Here is a 20,913-nt window from a genome sequence, read left to right on the forward strand (position 1 = left end):
TAAGAGGAAAAATACTCGATACATTATGCACAAACTGCCTATATTTGTCTGCTTAAATACCTGGCGATACCTGTGTCCGTCCGTGTGTGCGTGCGTGCGTGTGTGGAAGTAACAACACTCAAACCATTCACACCAATTTCACACTACTCCTTTTTTTTTATCATCTTTGCACAAACTGCCTATATTTGTCTGTTTTAACACCTGGCGATATCTGTGTCCGTGTGTGCGTGAGTAAATATAAGTAAGTGTATGTATAGATGTCAAAGTTAGCACCATTCACGTCCATTTTCCCCTATTTTCCTCTATTTTTCCACTTTTCCTTATATTTTCTCTATTTTTCTATTTTTCTTTCTTTGCAGGTGCAGCGAAGGGCGGGCAGGGCGGCGGGTCAGTGGGCGGTGTGGTGGGCGGCGTGATCGTGACGCTGGTGCTGCTGGCGGGCGTGGTGGCGGCCAGAAACTACTGCAAGAGGAAGAGGAGTCGCAGGAAGCAGGAACCACGCCCCCCTTCAGACGATAGCAATCCTGACGTGGTCCCAAACATCGGTGAGTGAAATGAGGCAGGAAAGATGATGATGATGAGGATGAGCAGCAGGAGGAGGAGGAGGAGGGGGAGGAGGAGGAGGAGGAGGAGGAGGGGGGAGGAGGAGGAGGAGAAGGGGAAAGCCGGATAGGGGCAGGAAGGAGAGAAGGAAAGGAAGGAAAATTCTCTTGGGGTGTCAGGAATCAATATGACGAAGAAAAGACGAGAGGAGGAGAAGCAGATGGAGGGTGGAAGCAAGATTTAGATATGCCTCCGTGCCTCTCCTCCTCTCCTCTCCTCCCCTCTCCTCTCCTCTCTTTCCTCCTCCTCCTCCTCCTCCTCCTCCTCTATTGTAATTTAACAAAGTGCACCAAATAGAGTTCGATTGATTCAGCTTTTGGTGTTTTCCCTTTTATCGCTCTCTCTCTCTCTCTCTCTCTCTCTCTCTCTCTCTCTCTCTCTCTCTCTCTCTCTCTCTCTCTCTCTCTGTGTGTGTGTGTGTGTGTGTGAGTGTGTGTGTGTGTGTGTGTGTGTATGTGTGTCAAAGGCAAACACCATCAAATAGCCAGACAGAAATGCAATGAAAGCCAACACAAATATTCCAAACTAACAGAAAACACGGAAATAAGAGAAGCAAACAAAAAGTAAACGCAAGAACAGAACAGCTAGAAAGAATAATAAAATACAAGAGAGCAAGTGAAAAATAAAAAAAAAAATACAAATGAAAGAAAAACACAAGGATGGTTAAAAAAAAGAGAAAATGAAAAAAAAAGAAAGAAAAGAAACGTCTGGTGAGTCTTTCGTCAAGCTGAGAGAGAGAGAGAGAGAGAGAGAGAGAGAGAGAGAGAGAGAGAGAGAGAGAGAGAGAGAGAGAGAGAGAGAGAGAGAGCTGCAATATGGGTGGAGTCGCAATGTTTAGTAGGTTAGCATTTTTTTTTTCACACGTACAAATTCACACAACAAAATTCATATATATACAGTACAACCCATTTCCACTTCCCCCTCACTCTCTGAAGTACAATTATTTTCCAACCACGAACGAGGCCCGAGCTGGGTATCACCAAGCGGCGGCGTGAATATGTGGGGGTTTTAGAGCGCCAAACACCACTTGCCTTATGGTTCAATGTGTTGCTGGCTAATGCAAAAAATGAACGCAAATAAAATAAGATAAAAAAAAACAAGCGAGAGAGAGAGAGAGAGAGAGAGAGAGACGAGAGAGAGAGAGAGAGAGAGAGAGAGAGAGAGAGAGAGAGAGAGAGAGAGAGAGAGAGAGAGAGAGAGAGAGGGAGGGAGCTATAGCCAGGATTAAAAAATATATATAACACCCGCTTTTCAAACCCTATTTATTATCATATTCATTTTATACACGATTCCCACTACACGCTCGACGAGTGTGTGTGTGTGTGTGTATGTGTGTGTGTGTGTGTGTGTGTGTGTGTGTGTGTGTGTGTGTGTGTGTGTGTGTGTGTGTGTGTGTGTGTGTGTGTGCGTGTGTGTGAATTACAGACGCGGCAGCTATAGAAATGCATCGTTCAAATTCAAATGCATAATAGCTTTGAGCGAGGCGAGAGCGAGAGAGAGAGAGACGAGAGAGAGAGAGAGAGAGAGAGAGAGAGAGAGAGAGAGAGAGAGAGAGAGAGAGAGAGAGAGAGAGAGAGAGAGAAACTCCTCCCACTAACAAACACGTACATAAACACAAAGAAATAACATCATGTAATCCCCAGGCAGACCCTTTAGCCACTGTCTCCAGAATAACCCCGCCAAGGAAGTCATTCTCGGCTCCCCACCCTCACATTCCTCATCGTTATTAAGATCACAAACTTTCTGAAGATCGAGAGAGAGAGAGAGAGAGAGAGAGAGAGAGAGAGAGAGAGAGAGAGAGAGAGAGAGAGAGAGAGAGAGAGAGAGAGAGAGAGAGGCTAAAGGACAATGTTATCCCGGGAGTGATAAAAATGGCTAATGAATTTACTTTGAAATATTAAGAGGAAAATGGCTGTGGTGGGACTCTCTCTCTCTTTCTCTCTTTCTCTCTCTCTCTCTCTCTCTCTCTCTCTCTCTCTCTCTCTCTCTCTCTCTCTCTCTCTCTCTCTGCTAATGGCGGACGAGTAATGTGACAGAATAGCAATGAAATCTGAAAAAAAAAAAATTGGGTCTGATCACTTCTGTCAATTTGAATCGTATAGTGGACAAGTCTCCGATGATCCCAGTGAGGCGAGAGAACCAGGGGAAAAATATATCATTCCCGGGAGTTTGAATTCACTTGATCAAAGATTCCTGCCCATTAACAGCCAACCATCCTGTCCCGCACACGAAACGAAATTCCACTTCTCTGGTTTTGGCTTCGGGAAGGAAAAAAATGACTAGGAGCGGATGTTCCCTGTGATTTTTTTTTTCTTTGCTTTTTTTTTTTCCAGTCTCGTTTTGCTGAGTGAATCTGCGGTGCTTGTTAGAATAGCAGGAGGTCTTGTTAATTGTGGAAAAGTGACGTGTTTTTTCTCTTTGTCAATGTAAGGGAGTGATGTTCGTTGGGTGGTGATGAGAAGGTCGCTATTTCTACGTAAAAAAAAGAAAAAAAGAAAACGAAGAAGAAAAAAAATGTGGTGCTGGTATTTCCATAAGGTGGTGCTTCTTTACGTTACTAAATCTGGTGCTTCTTTTTACGCCTTTCTTCTTCGTAAAAAAAAAGAAAAAAAAAGATCGTTTCGCAAAAGATCAGAGAGGCGTTTCTTTTTCCTACATCAAAATAAAGAAAAGTGTTTGTTGCCTCTCTCTACAATAAGAAAAGTTGTGCTGATCTGTGTTAAAAAAAAAAAGTGGTGCCTGTAAGTAAAACGAAACGAATCCTTCTCTCTAGATTTGATAATAAAAGATGGTGCTTGTGTTTCTCTTCACGTAAATAAAAAAAAAAAAGGTGCTTCTACGTTCAAAAGTGTTGCTTCTTTCCACCTTACAACAAAAAATTAGTGTTTCTCCATATGTTACAATTGGCTGTACGTTGAATACTCAGCAGGAAGTCGCATTAGCATCACGGCTCGCTCCGCACCTTTCCACCATCGACACCGTACCAGTAGACTTAAACCCAACAGTATCGAACTAAACCTAACAAAACAAAACCTAAGACAATAGAACTAGACCTAATACAACAAAACCGAACTGAACATAAACTTCACCACCGATAAAATATGAAACGGAAAAAAATAAGACGATCACCGCCCCAAAAAACGATAGTAATGAATAAAACAAAAGAAAAAAAAAGAAAAACACAAATAAAACCAACACAGAACGGAATTTCTGCGCAAAGGCGGACGAAAACATCTGGCGGTAAGTCCTGGGCAGGGTAGCGGAGGGCGGGCAGCGATGAGGGATGCGTTTAATCTCATTACCCCGGGAGCGCTGCGGCGGCCCTGCACAATGGTCCCGCCTAATGAAGCGCCGCCACCTGCTGCCTCGCCGCCGCGCCTCACTCGGGGACGTGCTGGCGGGCTCAAAATAGACTCAGGATAGGGTCAGGACAGCTACGAGTACTTTTGATATGGTCTTGTCATTTAATGTATGTGCTTTCTGAAGGTTAAGTTTGTCTGTGAGTCGGAGTGAAAATAAAGTTATTGTTATTGTTCTCATTCTCCTTGTTCTTATCTTTTTCTTCCTCCTCCTCCTCTTCCTCTTACTTTTCCTCTTCTTCGTCTTCCCTCTTCCTCCTCCTCCTCATCTTCATTCTCCTACCTCCTCCTCCTCATCATCATCATTACTAAAATCCAAAGCTTTTCTAACGACGAAACAGTTCCTCACGTAAGAACGTAAGGGAAGCCGTAAGTGAAGCAGTCAGCAAGGTTTACACGTGGCAATTCATGAATAATATAAGCAACAGTGCAAGCAAACAAACCATAATGAGAAACTAATAACAAAATTAGTCGTTTCTTTAGCATTCCAGTTTATCGCTGTATTCATATATTTTGTCTCTTTATTGAAGTTTGATTATGCATTTCTGGACGGTATTGAGGTAGAAAATAAAGGTTAATTAATTCTGTTAGCCATGTTACAGCAATAAGCTTTCATGCATAAACCTTAATACGTACATATCACTAAACACTGATATTTGTAAAGCAACATAAAAAAAAAAAAAACTACCTGAACTACGGTAGCATACTTCTGTGACCTAAAACTCCGAATAACACGAACACATTTGACTGGAAAAAAAAGAAAATGAAAACAAAACAAAAAAAAATCACCAGTTTGTCGGGTTCAGATGCACGATAATCAAACCTGCCACACTCGCACCGGCGCTGCCACAAAAGTCACAAGTCTCGGATATCGGAACACGCCAGGATAGGGACACCACACAGATAGCCGAGCCCTTCATTAGACAGAGCCATTAACTCCAAAAGGGAAACTCCAAACAGCAAACTCTACATCAGGTACAACGCGGGTTCAGTTTTACGAATATTTATTGCCTTTTGGCCGCTGGGTTTGCTGCAGCCATTGTACACATTTGTCAGAGAGGTTCCCGGCTCGCCACTGATGCTTAGAGGGGCTTGAGGGTTGAGTGGATAAAGGAGGGGGCGGTGTTTGTGAAGGGTGTGGTGGGTTTAGAGATGAAAGGAGGAGATAGGGCGAGTGTTAGAGGAGATGCTGAGTAGGAAAGTTTTGTGGAGTGTTTGTTTCAAGCAGGAGGAGGAGGAGGAGGAGGAGGAGGAGGAGGAGGAGGAGGAGGAGGAGGAGGAGGAGGAGGAGGAGAAGGAGAAGGAGAAGGAGAAGGGGAAGGAGAAGGAGGAGGAGGAGGAGGAGGAGGAAGAGGAAAAGGAGTAAGAGAAGGAAAAGGTCGAGGAGGAGGAGGAGGAGAAAAAAAAAAAGACGAGGAGAAGGAGTAGAATGAAAAGGGAAAGGAGAAGATAACAGTTAACCAGCTCATGAGACAAATAAAAACCGAGACATACATTGCATAAAAAAAAAAAAACACGAAAAAAATACACCTGTCCACAAGACCTAATAAAAAAAAAAGCAAGCACATGAATAATTCCAGAGAACAAGACGAGCCAAAACCTAAAAGACAAAAATATCACAGAGAAACACGACAAAACTAAAGACGAAAGGAGGAGGCGTGTGAAGTGGCCAGAATCAATGGAAGCGAGAAGATATGAAGTTTTTGATGAGACGCCACACGTGCTGGGAGAACAGGCGCTCAAAGGAACACGTCGAGGCTAATAAGAATGCAAGAGAGAGCAAAGAAAATGCAACATGTGCGCCGCGTAATGTGGTGAAGATTAACAATGAAAGCGGCGGAGAAAGAAGCCTTGGAGCGAGAGAGAGAGAGAGAGAGAGAGAGAGAGAGAGAGAGAGAGAGAGAGAGAGAGAGAGAGAGAGAGAGAGAGAGAGAGAGAGAGAGAGAGAGAGAGAGAGAGGCCAAAACAGTTAGACAGACACGCAAAAACAAAGACAGGATGCAATGTAGACATACAAAAATAATGACGCGCAAGCAGGCAAACAGACAGACAGACACACACAAAAAGAGAAAGACAGACCGACACAATGACTGACAGAGAGACGGAGAAACAGACAGACGCAGAGACAAAGACGAATAGAAAGAAATACAGACACACACACACACACACACACACACATACACAGACAAAGCCAACATACTTTCAAACAGACACGCAGGAAAAAAAAAGAAAAGAAAGGCAAAGAAAAAAAAGTAATAAAAGATAACGAAACAGACTGAGTAAGAGTATGAGAAAGAAAGAATCGGAAGAAAACAAACCACCTATTACATAAAAAAAAAAAAAAAAGTTGTAAAAAGAACGTAAGAAATGAAGAGAGAAAAGGCGGCGGTGGCATGCGTGGCGTGTTGTCTGGCGGGAGGTACGGTCGAGGAGGGAAGGAAGGACTGGACTGTGGGGTGTGTTATGGGAGAGGGAAGGACACTAGAGGATTGTTAAGGAGGGGAAAGAACTATTCCTATATACAAGAATCCCCAAAAAATACCTAACTAAAGGAAGAGAAGTTTAAATTAAATGAGTAAAGAGGGTTCATCTAATATATAACATGTAAAAGTACTGGTGAAGAGCTAAGAGGAGAGGAAGGGACACCAGAGGACTGTTAAGGAAAGACAAAACTATTCTTGTGTACATGAACCAAAAAAAAAAAACTTGATTGAAGGGTGAAAATTGAAATCACTGTAGTTAAGAGGCTTTTTTATATATCATATTCAAAAGTACTTGTAAAGAATGAAGAATGAGTGAAACTATTCTTTTTTTTTTAAAGTCTAAGAATGCATGATTACAACCTAGAGAGTGGTGGGTGAGAAAGAAAAAAAGAAAGAAAAAGAGAAAGAAAGAAAGGAAGAAACAAAGAAAGCCAAATAAACACAAACAGATGGAGAGACAGACACAATGCAATAGAAAACATGAAATACTAAAAGTTAACTGGAAAGCAAGACAAAGTCAGAACAAAACCACTCAAACTTGTACATTAAAAAAAAAAAGCAGGAACGATAAAAGTTTGGAAGATTTAGTTTCTAGCTTTACATAAATAACGAAATACGATATTCACTGCAGGAAACGAGTGACAGAACTTTGTAAAAATTATGCACTGATTGCTACACGAATGAAGATGTACGATAATCACAAGAAAAAGGAACGACAAGACTTCGATAATTTAGTTACAGAAACACCTCATTAACGAAATACGATACTCACAGCAGGAAAGGAGGGCAGGAAGACAGGAAGTTTGTAAAATAGGAAGAAGAAGAAGAAGAAGAAGGAGAAGAAGAAGAAGAAGAAGAAAAGAACAAGAAGTAAAGAATAAAAGAAGAAAAAACAAGAAGAAAAGAAGAAAAGAAAAAGAAAAAACAATAAGAACAAGAAGAAAACAGAGAAAATAGCAACATACAAAACTCCCAACAAGAAAAGGAAATAGCACAAGTCAACACATCCACTCTAGACACACAAAACTACACAGGAGAGAGAGAAAAAAAAAAAAAAAGCCAGACAAAAAACGACCCGAAGACTTCATACAGTTCTTTGATACCAAGGCGGCGCTGCATCAGAGGAAGGCAGTCAGTCAAGTCAGTCACTCAGTCACTCCATCCACTTCTGTTCATTTCTGCTGAGTGAGGACATCACAAGGCAAGGCATATACGTAGCTCCGAGCTGCTCTTTGCTGATGGTCTCACCCTGACACCAGACGCAGCTACAGGAAAGGGCACAGATTGGCACAGTGAATTGAGAGGGGAACACTGAAGGTAAATACAAGGAAGGGTGATGTAATGGTTAGTAGTAAGTGAAGAGAGAGCTTCATAACTTTCATGGTGGTGATTGAGAATGAATGAAGGATTTATAATACCAGGAAGATAGGAACGGTTATTAGTATGGGATGGAAGGAAAGGATAATAAAAGTAGTAAGTGTAGAAGAAGAGATTCATAACTTTAATGGTAGTGACTGATAATGAATGAAAGATTTACAATACCCAGAAGGCAGGAATAGTGATTACTCTGAAGTGCACGGGAAAGATTGTAATAGTGAGAGTAAAAGGAAACAAGGGAGGATGATGAAATGGAGAGTATCAGAGGTGAAGAGAAGTAAAGAGGGGGACTCGTATCTTTAATGGTAGTGATAGAGAATGAATGAATATTTGTAATGCCAGGAAAGTGGTGATCGTAATTAGTATGAAATGGAGAGGGAAAAGTGTAATGATATTAAAACGATGTGATAAGTAGATGTGAAGGAATGAATTCGCAATATTATGGGTGAGGAAAGGTGATGTGAGAAGTAATGAAGAATAAAACAAATAATGAGGCGATGAATGGAACGAGGCCGTCTTGAATCATCTGTAAAACTGAAATCATAATGAACGTGACTGTGTTAAGGCCGATAATGGTGTATGGAAAGAAAGCACCAGAGCTCAAAAGAGAGGAAATAATGGAAACGCCAGGGAAATGATGTTGAGGTGACTTAATAGAATTTCCGAGAGAAAGACGGAAAAATAAATAGGAAGGATAACGAGAGATGTCAAGAGCGCGGATTAAGGAAGACTGGATAAGGAAGACTGATAGACTGACATAATGAGGGCAGTGAACAGGAAGAAGGCGTCAGAAGAGTGCGGGGACAGATTAACGTGATGATGAGAAACGTGGAGAAGCAGAAAGGCTTTACTTTTCTAGTCTTTTCACTTCCTTGGAAATAACTGTTCGTGGTTGTGGGATAACCGTTAATTTAATAGATACGCGTGATTTCTAAGTCTAGGTTTTCTTAATCTTAACTCTACGATCTTATTGAGCAAAAATATACAGGCAGTATGAGATTTGAGTTACTCGACCTCTACTTTTGCTGTCAATGAACTCTGGAACTCCCTGCCTGCTTTTGTATTCCCTCCTTCCTTTGACTTGAACTCTTTCAAGATGGAGGTTTCATGACACTTATCCTCCGTCATCTGACTTTTTTTCTTCGACAGTCTTCTGGGAACTGACAATTAAGTGGGCCTTTTCTTTCCTCATAATTTTGTAGCCCTTGGCCAGTGACCCTATTGCATAAAATAGGATGCACACGATTACACTGGTACTTATATTTTGTACCATATTAATACAATACTATAAAGTTGCACCAGACAATCAAATTATATTCCAAACGTGACCGAAATCAATTCAGACTGTAAACACGCATCACAGTGAAATAATATTGTACACTTGCACCAGACTATTCATTTATACTCCAAATGTGCACTAAATAATCAAATCTTACTGCAAACGTGCACCACATTGAAATAACATGTACTGTAAATTTGCACCAAGCTATTAAATTATATTCCAAACGTGGTGCTGATCAACATACCTAACAGTAAGCTTGCACCACAATTAAATAACACTGTACACTTCCAACGCAACTTAAATTTATACTTAAGACGTGCATTAAATCATCGAACCTTACAGTAAACTTGCACCACATTGAAATAACATTCTCAAACTACAGCAAACTACTTAATCATACTCCAAACGTACATTCAATCACCAAATCCCTCAGTGAACTACACCACAATACCTAATCATACCTCAAACATGAACTAAGCCACCAAACCATATCCTAAACTCCTAAACATACACAGCATTATCACCTTCAATGCGATATGCAACAATTCGCACTACTGAAAACAATGCATGTAATTTTCATGAGCATCTACAAGAAAGTAACAAAGAATAATACATTTTGTAACGTCCAGCCAGTATGGTGTTTGGGGGGGTGGCTGTAAGGCAAGAAAGGTGTCAGTGAGGATAGTATTTAAGGAAAGATGAGCCAAATAACAGTAAAAAAGGTTAAACATGAGGAGAAACTGAATCGCCATGAGTTAATACGATAGCAGGGCGCCTCACTTACACTCACTCACACTCATTCGAGATTGGCAGGTTTGATTATCGCGCATCTGAACCCGACAAAGTGGTGATTTTTTTTTCTTGTTTCCTTTCCTTTTTATTTCACTCGAATGTGTTCGTGTTATTCGGAGTTTTAGGTCACAGAAGTATGCTATCGTAGTTCAGGTTGATTTTTAATGTTGCTTTACAAATATCAGTGTTTAAGTTATATGTACGTATTAGGTTTTATGCATGAAAGCTTATTGCTATAACACGGCTAACGAAATTAATGAACCTTTATTTTCTATAGGCATGATGTTCAATGCACTCTCACCACCACTCCCATCTCTCTCCTCCAGCAGAAGAGACCTACGACCTGCTGTCCGCCGCAGAGAAGAAGGTGGACGTCACGCTTTACGAGGTGGTGGAGAGCTCCGTGCACGACGACATGCCCATGGTGAGTGCACGTGACACCACCACACCATACCAGAGCACTGTACCACACACTGGCACACTATCTCTACCAGTTTTAGAGACGGAATTGTTCGTATTTTTTCTTTCTTTTTTTTTTGTGTGATGTAGCTTCTGGTTAGTCTAATTCATGTGATGATACCACTTAGGGGATGCTTTCACACATACACATACATACATATATACAAACATAATTTCTATTTACGGAGGGTAGACAGAAAAGTGAAAAAAAAGAATAAGAAAAGAAGGCAAAGCGTTAAGAAATTAAATGAGTGAGAGACAGAAAAAAAATAACAGCAACAAACACAATAACACCACATCACTATACCAGTAAGCCACACACACACACACACACACACACACACCATCACACCACTTCTTGAATAGAAAAGTAGACAGAACGAAGATGAAGAAATAAAGAAAAGAAGACAAAGTATTAAGAAATGACACGAGAGCAAGAATAAAACAAAGTAACAAACCGCAACACTACAACACAACACTACACAAAACACACACCATCACACGCTACTGCACCACCACACCACATCAACACTACACTTCAAAGCAACACACTTCACCACGCCGCACACCGCACAAGCACCCCAGCACAGTCACAGGTGAACACTACACGCCAATGCAGCATAAATCATAACAAAGAGCTCTCAGTACAAGGAATTACATCATAACATTACACACGAGCAGGGAGGCACGGCTCAGTACAAGGGCATTGCATTACACACAGCACACCTCGACTACAGCAGTAACTAATGCTACATAACACATTGTACCGTAACCACCTACACGCACGAATGGTAATCCTCCTCTTCCTCCTCCTCATCCTCCTCTTCCTCTTCCTTCATTTTTTCTTTCTTTTGTTGTTCTTGCTGTTGTTCCTTCCCTTGTTCCTCTCTCCTGCTTTTTCTCTTTCGTCTTTTCTTCCTCTTCCTCTTCCTCTTCTTTGTTATTGTTGCTTTTGCTGTTACTGCTTCCTTTGTCTCTTTTTGCTGCTTCTTTTTATTTTTTCCTCTTCCTTCTCTTCCACCATTGTCTCCCTGCTGTCATTGCTTTGATTTCTCATCCTCTTCCTTCTCCTCCTCCTCCTAAGTATTTTCTATTTCTTCTTCTTCCTCTTCTTCCAGCTTTTTTTTTTTCTTTTTCCCCCCTCCTCTTCCTACTATTCATCTTCTGTCTTCTCTTATTACTACGCCTCCACATTCTCCCCATCCTCCTCCTGCTCCTCCTATTACTACTATTTCCCTTACCACTTTTCCTATTCCTACTGTATGTCCTATCAATATCCCTTCACCAGTACCATCACCACCCTCCCCTCCTCCTATTCTCCTCCTATTATTACCCTTACCACTAATTTTCCTTTTCCTACTATTAGTTCTATCAGTTCTCCTCGACCACCATCACCATCACCACCACTCACTGACGCACAGGAGTAACATTGGTTCTTCAGGAGAATCTAACACCATTAGGCAGACAATAGTATCCTAAGAACATGAGGGTGACTTATCGGGCGGCCCAGCGTTATCCTGTTATGGAGGGTGAGAGGGTGAGAGGGAAGGTGGAGGTGGAGGGGATGTGGGAAAGTGGTTGGTCCTTTATAGGGATTCAAATTCCCTAATAGCAGGTGGAGGTAAGAGGGAAGAAAAGGGTGAAGGGGAAATAGAGGGGAAGGAAGGAAGGAAGGAAAGAGAGGATAGGGAAAATGTTGGTCTGTAAAATTAATGTTTTATGTTTTTTTTTTCTTTTCTTTTCTTCCTCTTCAATAACTTTTTTAATATATTTTCTATATATTTTCTTCTTCTTCTTCTTCTTCTTCTTAACATTATTATTATTATTACTATTATTATTATCATTATTATTATCATTATTATTATTATTATGTTCTTTTTCCTTTTTCCTTCCTTGTTCTTCTCTTACTGTCCTTCTTTCGTATTTTCATCCTCTCTTTCTTCATCACTTCTCCTTTTCAGTACATTTTTATCCTTCTTCCACCAACACCACCAACACTACCATCACCACCACCACTATCACCTCCTTTTCCTCTTTTTCATCGTTCTCCTCTTTTTTTTTCACACCATTCCCTCTTCTCCTCATCCTCTCTTATCCTCCATATCTTTCAGTTTTTCCTCTCCTCTTTTTCACCTTATTTTTCGTTATCCTCACTTATCATCCACCTCTTCTCTGCAAACCCTCCTCCTCCTCCTACCCTCCTTCCCTCCCTTCCCTTTCCCCTAGTGGAGAGTGAATAAGAAAGAGAAAAAAAGAGAGGGGGTAAAAAAATAAAGGAGGAAATAATCTGCAAGCGCTCATATTTCTTTCACACTGGACATGTAGTACTAGCAGGACAAAATAAGAAATACATGTATCGCTGGGAAATATTTATACTCGGTAATATTTCCGTGCAGGCTGAACAAAGGACATATTCTCGACGTAACCATCTTTCTGTTAAGCGTGAGTGTTGTATATGTGTGTGTGTGTGTGTGTGTGTGTGTGTGTGTTCCTGTGTGTAAAAACAAACCTCTCCTCTTTATTTCATATCTCTTTCGAATTCCATCTTTATTTACTTATTTTTGGGCCAATAAACAATGGAACCGTGTGTGTGTGTGTGTGTGTGTGTGTGTGTGTGTGTGTGTGTGTATGTAAAAGCAAACCTCCCCAAATTGTGTCCTATTAAGTCATTCTGAAGCGCTGAATGACGGGCGAGGCAGGGGAGGGAGTGAGGAAGCAGGGGCGAGGGAATGACGAGGGAGTGGCGAGGGTGAAACGAGGGAGTGCAGGGTTCGGGCCGGCCGCTCCCAGGAGGCACAAACACTCCAGATTAGCGCGGCGGCGGCTCTGGTCTCAGGGACAATTGGCGCATTCACTTCCTGTGGGCCTGAGTTTATCGCCGCCTCACGCTCCGTCAGCACTGGGTCAGGGATCGGTTTGTGGGACTACGTTATTTTCTCTGCTGTGTGTGTGTGTGTGTGTGTGTGTGTGTGTGTGTGTGTGTGTGTTGCACTCTTTACCTTCCCTGATCCAGTGCTTACGAACAAAATTATATGCTTATTTACACGCTCACACACACACACACACACACATAAATCAAACAAGGTATAGTGGTCTTCAGTACATCTGTCTATTCTGTCAATCACGCGCGCCCTACACTCGTCAATCTCCCGTCAATACGAGCCATGAATTGCCCATCTAATTAACTCATCAGCACGCGGCGGACATGTGCATCACTGCCTCACCTGCACCAACAGGCGCGTCACTAGCTATGGGTTTGTTAATAGTCCATCACTGTCTGCCTTTACCTGGGGATCATATCGGTAAAGGATGTTCTCTCGGCACGAATTGATTTATGAGTGTATGTATGTTGTTGTTGGAGTATTGGGAGCAGGAAGTGGGGCTTTGTCTTTTTTTTTTTTTTGTGTGTGTTCTTTCTATAATGAATTACAGTATCTCTAAAATGTAGCCTTTATTCATGAAAAAAGAGATGCATATTCCGGTATTTAGGTAAGAGTGTGGCGCTTTGTTGCTGTTTATTCATTTTTTTTTTCAATTATCTCTTTAATGTAGGTTTTATTCAGAGTCTATACGTATTGTTGGGGTATTAAAGGAAGGGAAGGGAGCAGGTCTTTTTTTTTTCTGCCTTTTTTTTTGTCTGAATTATTTCTAAAACGTAGCTTTTTATTCAGGGCCTGTGCATATTATTATTATTTTTTTTTAGAAGAGTGTACATAGCGCTTTGTTCCGGGTTTTGTTTGAGTTATTTCTAAAACGTAGCCTTTATTCATGAAAAGATACATTTTGCTGGGATATCTAGAAAAAAAATGTGGTGCTTTGTTACGCTTTTTTTTCTTTTATTAATTATTTCTATCAAACGTAGCTTTTAATCATGGAAAAAGTATTTGCAGATCATCTTTCTATCTAGTAATATTTCCATCTTTCATTCTTCGTGAGGTAAAGTGCACCAAGAGTCAATCAGTCTATATGTGAGTCAATCAATTAGTGAATCTCTCTCAAGTTACCGCCTCCACTTCTTCCACCTTCTTCTGTTCTCTTTTCTGACTTCTTAACCTTCTTCGTCATCCTTTTCTTTCTGCTATCCCTTTCTTCTTTCTGCTGTTCTCTCTCTCTCTCTCTCTCTCTCTCTCTCTCTCTCTCTCTCTCTCTCTCTCTCTCTCTCTCTCTCTCTCTCTCTCTCTCTCTCTCTCTAGCGACTACACACAAAATTAGAATTACTTGCCCTCATCTTCCCTCTTTCTTTCACCATTCCCATAATTTTATCACGGTAAGAAAATTCATAAATCTTCCTCATCTGCCATCCTGCCTCTTCTTCAATCCAGGTCCCTCACCCACTACTGTCCTTTCTCTCTCTTTCTCTCTCTCTCTCTCTCTCTCTCTCTCTCTCTCTCTCTCTCTCTCTCCTCCAGACACCCCTCTGCTGGTCACCTCCCTATACTCTCACCTCCCATTCTACACTGGTTTGCGGCGAAACGGCTTATTTGATCACAGGCAGATTAATTCCAACAGGCGGGATGCCATTAAAGTGACACTGTTCCCGAGGGCTTTTTTTTTTTCAAATCACCCTGGGAAATGTTGACTGTTTTTTTTTTTTTTCATCATAAGCAGCGAGTCACAGTCACTCGTCTCATTTCTGTTTGTATTTGTCTTTTTTGGTGTGTGTGTGTGTGTTTGTGTGTTATAGGTAAGTGTTTATTGATGCAGTTATAGGACTGGATGACGCGTTGAGTAATGAATGATGTTTGGTCAGTAAGATCATCTGAGTGTGGTAAAATAACTTTGAGTAAAATGTTCGTGGAGTGGTTAGTAAGATGGAGTGTGAGTGACTGATCCTGCTAAATAGACATACGTACATAAGGGAAGTGCGTAGAGCTGCTTCCACGTAATATTCCTCCACCCACCCACACACACACACACACACACACACACACACACACACACACACACACACACACACAATAAAAAAATAATAAAAATAAAAACATGCACTGCTGAAATAAATTGTCAGAGCCTCATGTAAACAAATGGAATGGAACGGTGGGGTATACTCAGCATACCCACACACATGTATTACAACAAAGATTTTATACACACACACACACACACACACACACACACACACTATACGCCACCACAACAAAACCAAAATAATCTAACAGCATATAAAGACAAAGAAAAAAATATATTCCCACAAATAAACGCTATACGACCATCACTTCTTTACCCTTCCCTCTCTCCCCACCAGCACTCCCTCGGGCAGAGCTCAGACGCGTACCGGCCCCTGGTGAGGCAGCAACACTCACCCAAGGATGTGGAAGATTACCCGGGCGTGAGGGGAGACGTGTACTGCCCGGTGGACCAAATGATGCAGGCCGAGGAGAGCGTGGTATGAGCCGCGGCCACCAGGGAGGGAGGCGACGCTGGAAATGAAAGATAAGGAGAATGTTTGACCTGAAGAGGAGCTAACCAAGAGTCTTCCCCGCTGAGATGTCATAAGAACATAAGAGGGTGAGAAAATAAGGGAAGCTATAAGAAGCCATCAGGCCTACACGTGGCAGTCCCTGAGAAGATTACTGCATGGTGAGGAGGAGATATTCTGTGTCTTTCTCTAAGGTATGGTATCGAGCAGGTGACGGCAGGTGATCAAGGTTTCAAGTTCGGATGTTTTAACTCGCCTTTACCTCCAGGAAGTGTGACGAAGGAAAACATCAGGTGAGGCTTCGGCCTTCCTCTTCTTCCCTCCCTGTCCTACTCGTGAAGAAGACGAAAGGGACTGTGCTTAATACTTAAAGCAATGGTCAAGATCGGGGCTGATGCAAGGCTGGTTTGAGGTGCGAGTTGGGAGAGTCACGTGACGGCGGGAGGCAGTGCGGGCAGGTGCAGACTGTAACATTCAGTGAACTGGACATTTCATAGCAAGGCCTTAATTTGGCTCCACTCACAACACTGCAATATCGACCTGCCAGCACGACCTCGTTCGCTCGTCAGTCCGGTGCTAAACGCAAACAGTGGTTCCATTCGCCGCCACACTGCGTGTCCTGACGGCCGCGTTACGAGGCTGCAGGAGTGCTGGGTCGCCGCGCCATTCAGCGGTGCGGCGGAGTCCTCGCGGCACTCCACGAGCTTGGCTGGGCGTGCTACGTCTCTAGCCCCCGGGGAGTGAGGCTCAGGGCGGCGCGTCACGTCTGCTAGTCAGGACCCTGGGGTAGCCAGGCGGCGCCCCTAGGTCCTCATCACCCTCATTGTGTACAACTCAATCACCCAGAGATGATCATTTATGTATGTATATATATATAACGTGTCTGTTGCTTGGAGTATATAATACATGTACACATATGTCTATATATACATTCTTGAGTAAATGTATGTATAAACATATGTCTATTGATAATACTGTTATAATGAAATTATATATAAATGTTTCATTATGTTTCAGTGTGTGTGTGTGTGTGTGTGTGTGTGTGTGTGTGTGTGTGTGTGTGTGTGTGCGCACGCGCAGGTGTGTATGAGTGGCCATGCGTATGTGTGTGAGTGCACGCTTGTGTACGTGTTATGTGTGTGTGTGTGTGTGTGTGTGTGTGTGTGTGTGTGTGTGTGTGTGTGTGCGTGCGTGCATGCGTGCGTGCGTGCGTGCGTGCGTCGCTCCCCTCCAAGAGCAGCGGCTTCCTCCTAGCAGCAGCGGTTCACAGGCCGCCAGCCCCGTGGCGGGGTGTGGGGTGCCGGGCTGGGGGCGGGGGCGTAGATCCCTGGCCCTCTGGAGATCCCCTCCCCTCCCTCTCCCCGCCCCACATGTCTATATCCAGGCATCGACGTGAAATCAATATTTTTGTATTATTTGTTTGAATAAACAGAAAAAAAACAGACACACGAGCTATTTTTTCCTCCGGATCGCGACGCACCGATGCTCCGCCACAAGGCGACGGACACTTCATTAAAACACCAATAAAAGTGTGTGTGTGTGTGTGTGTGTGTGTGTGTGTGTGTGTGTGTGTGTGTGTGTGTGTGTGTGTGTGTGTGTGTGTGTTCAATTTAATTCCAGAAGTGCAACGCCTCCCAAAGACAAAATAAAATGTTTCCGTGATTATTTCTCTCCACACCAAACACTCGTCCCATCCCTTTCCTTTACGGCGAGAGTATCACCGCCAGCATCGCAACACGCTCTATTTGCAGGCTGTTAAAAATAGGAAAGATAATTACGAAGCCATTGTGAGACACGCAGGCAGAGGCAGAAATTCAAAATGACACACACACACACACACACACACACACACACACACACACACACACACACACTCCAAAGTCAGTTTCCATTTAGCTAAACGCTCCTGTCCTTGATTCCACTGGGATTTGCCGCGAGTAGTGATTATTATTGCAAGACTTTCCAATCTTGACTACTAAAATAACATTGATATTAATATTTTACCAACTCCACCATGGATCCAATGAACTTTTTTTTTTTCATGTTTATTTTTAAGTCATATTTTGCTGTGAATTCTCCTCAAGTTTCTATAAATATTATGTTTCACGTTTAGAGTAAAACTTCAAAAGACACCATGAGACTGACTTAATTCACCAGTGTTTTATTATTTCTTCATCTTGTCTTCTATTTTTTTTTTCATTTCCATTTTTTTTTTGTTTCCCTTTGATTTATTTTACATCTTACTTTCTCCATGTTCTTTTTTTTGTCTTCTACTGCTTGTTAGAGGCGTTTTTCTCTCGCCTTTTAGCTGTAAACAGTGAAACTTCCCAAAGTAAATGAACTATTGTAAGCATTTGGTACAGAATCACATTTTTTTTTTTCATATGAAGGGTTTTGTCCAAGGGCTACTTAAAGGGTAAAATAATAATAACAATAATAATAACAAATAAATAAATAAATGAAGCTGACGACTAAAGGTGGCAGTTCCTAAAAAAATAGAGGCAAAAGGATTAATCAGAATTACAAAAGCGTCTTGAAATTTCCCTCTCCAGTTAACAGACGTACATTCCTGCCCATCACTCCATCACAGTAACATACAACAAGACTTGAACGAGCCGAGGCGAGAAGAAAGTATGAATTTTCGTGTTCTCTTTTTTTTTTTTTTTTTTTGTTAGTTAACTTCAAAATAGAAACTCAATTAACTGGATTAAAGAAAATGTATTGCCTCTAGTAAAGCATCTATCATTATTTTTTTATCTGATATGACCCTCTCTCTCTCTCTCTCTCTCTCTCTCTCTCCAACCTTTCCCCTCTGAAGCAGTCTCTATTCCTGAACGTACCTGCAGCAAATTCTTCTCGATTCCCTCCTCTATACAATCACTTCATGAACAGTGGGAGCAGAATGTCTCATCAGTGACAGTACACAGACACCTGCAGCACGCACCTCAAACACGGCCACTTTTACCTTCACAAGTAAGGGGGATCAGATAACACGCTGAGTGAAGGGAAATACCGATAGCTGGTGCACATTTAAAAAAGGCTCAGAATTATGGGACTTTCTGCCTGCTTCTGCTTTTCTCTCTTCCTATGACGAAATGTTTCATGAAATGAGCATTGGAACATCTCTGGCGCTAAATTGACCTGTTTTTGTAATCTTCCTCTTTTACTTTTTTTTTTTTAACGGGAAACTTGGTGAGCTTTTTTTTTTTTTTTTTACTAAATTTGTGTTCTTGTTTGGTGTCCTTCACGCATTTAAAAAAAAATCATGAGACTTTAACGTGTTGTGAAGATCTAATTAGTAGCTATCGTGAAGCTCTAATTGGTGTCTATGGTGATGCTTATGTCATGTAAAGTGAAGGAAAAACATAAAAGCATCAATATGTGAGAAAAAAAAAATCCCTTAACATAGACGGTGTAAATTGTAAAGCGTGACTATTTATTCATGTAAAATCAAGGCGTGTAAATTCCTATCGGTTCAAGATATTTCAGTGGATATTATACTGGCCATCACAAATTCTATGAAAATTAATGTCAAATAATATCAACAAGCAATATTATTATTTTATTTTTTTCCAGAACACTGATTCGTTTTATCATAATTATATATGTGAGTTTTCTGAATGATTACTCTGAATGTAGCTTCAAATGCCTGCTGACTTCGATATGTAAATAGAAAAGCACTTCGACAGATAAACAAGAAAAGAGACGATAAATAATACAAACTACATAAAAAACCTACGAGAGAAACATTTGCTACGTGCACTGCAGTAAAGGCAATCCCGAGACAGCCAGCTACAGTACAAGGTGTTATGGCAGCTTTGGACACTAATGTCACTAAGATATTGAGAGATCTGCATTCATAAAGCTTCAAATGCCAAGACTATCAAGATACTTATGAAAATTTTGATACTCCTTCAAGTCAATTCTCTTTTGGGACTGGCATCTTCAATACAATAAACATAATGTTCCTGTAAACCCACAGCGTCTAACTGAATAGTCTCTTCTTCAATCTTGCTGCCACTCTAGAAACTCTTTGCATGGAGACAGGAGAGAAAAAGAGGGAAAACAGAAGGTGATTTTGTTTTTATACGCTCCAGGAATATTGACGAGAACTTAACACAACAATAGTGTCTACAAACATATAGACACTAAAGATCATTTGTCTAACAGTGAAAGACTTAATGGCAACAGGGCGGAAGTCGTGACACTGCAGCGTCCTTAGGCAGATTCGAGAAGCACGTCGCCACCGCTCGAGTATCAGTATTCACACACACACACACACACACACACACACACACACACACACACGAACGCACGCAGGCACACGCACACAAAACACATTCATCATAAAAATAAAATCATTATTTTCTTAATAATATAACCACCACTACCTACTTACAAGACCGACAATTACAACACAGGATATCACTAATTCCTGACGAAGTTATCAATGCACTCTGGTTGTTATTGATGCATCAAGTACAGTGGTGCGGCTCTGATTAAAAGCGTATGTACGATCTGATGTGTGTGTGCAGCATAATATTTGTGGGACGGGACGTATTTAACTTGCTTCATTTGGATCATAAATAACCACACAGGTACACGCCCATCTATAAAAGGACAAAGGCGCATGTACTACATATTTATGAACTCATGTATGGAATTAATAATGATGTTGAATGTGTATATATATAAAAAAAAAATTAATGTCATTAGTCAATATCTAATACCATATTTAGTTGAAGTATACTGTGCGTGGATGTTTTATGGATGGCTATGTTCTGTGTATGGGTTCCTGTAGCAGCACTAGTGTATGTATGTATGTATGCATGGAGTGTTGGTGGTGGTGGCTGTGGTGATGCTGGTGGTGGTGATGGTGGGTGGTGGTAGTGACAGTAATGGATGAGGTATTGTTGGTGGTGATGGTGGTAGTGTTTGTTGGTGTAGATTGTGGTAGCGATGGATATGATGGTTGCAGTGGTGGTAGTGATGAAGTGGTGGTGGTGGTGGTGGTTGTGGTGGTGTCAAGAAGAAAAAACACACTATATTCAAGACGCGACAGACTGAATTTACCACCGTCTTGTCCTTTCATCTTTTCTTGTTTTCCGTTTTCTTTTTAAGTTTACTTTTAGTCTTATA

The 20,913-nt window shown here is 41.5% G+C and overlaps 1 protein-coding gene across 2 annotated transcripts in view; it reads left to right on the forward strand.

Annotated features, from left to right (window-relative positions):
* LOC135104043 (hemicentin-1-like) overlaps positions 1-17,229 on the forward strand; it is a 205,199-nt gene extending 187,970 nt beyond the window's left edge. For both annotated transcript variants that reach the window (XM_064010920.1, XM_064010921.1), the window contains 3 exons: positions 360-545; positions 10,226-10,320; positions 15,601-17,229. The gene's annotated coding sequence lies outside the window, so the exon portion shown is untranslated. The remainder of the gene's footprint in view (positions 1-359; positions 546-10,225; positions 10,321-15,600) is intronic.
* Positions 17,230-20,913: the final 3,684 nt, after the last annotated feature.

The sequence above is a fragment of the Scylla paramamosain genome, chromosome 10 (genome assembly GCF_035594125.1).
Source record: "Scylla paramamosain isolate STU-SP2022 chromosome 10, ASM3559412v1, whole genome shotgun sequence".
In the NCBI taxonomy this organism is placed as follows: Eukaryota; Metazoa; Arthropoda; class Malacostraca; order Decapoda; family Portunidae; genus Scylla; species Scylla paramamosain.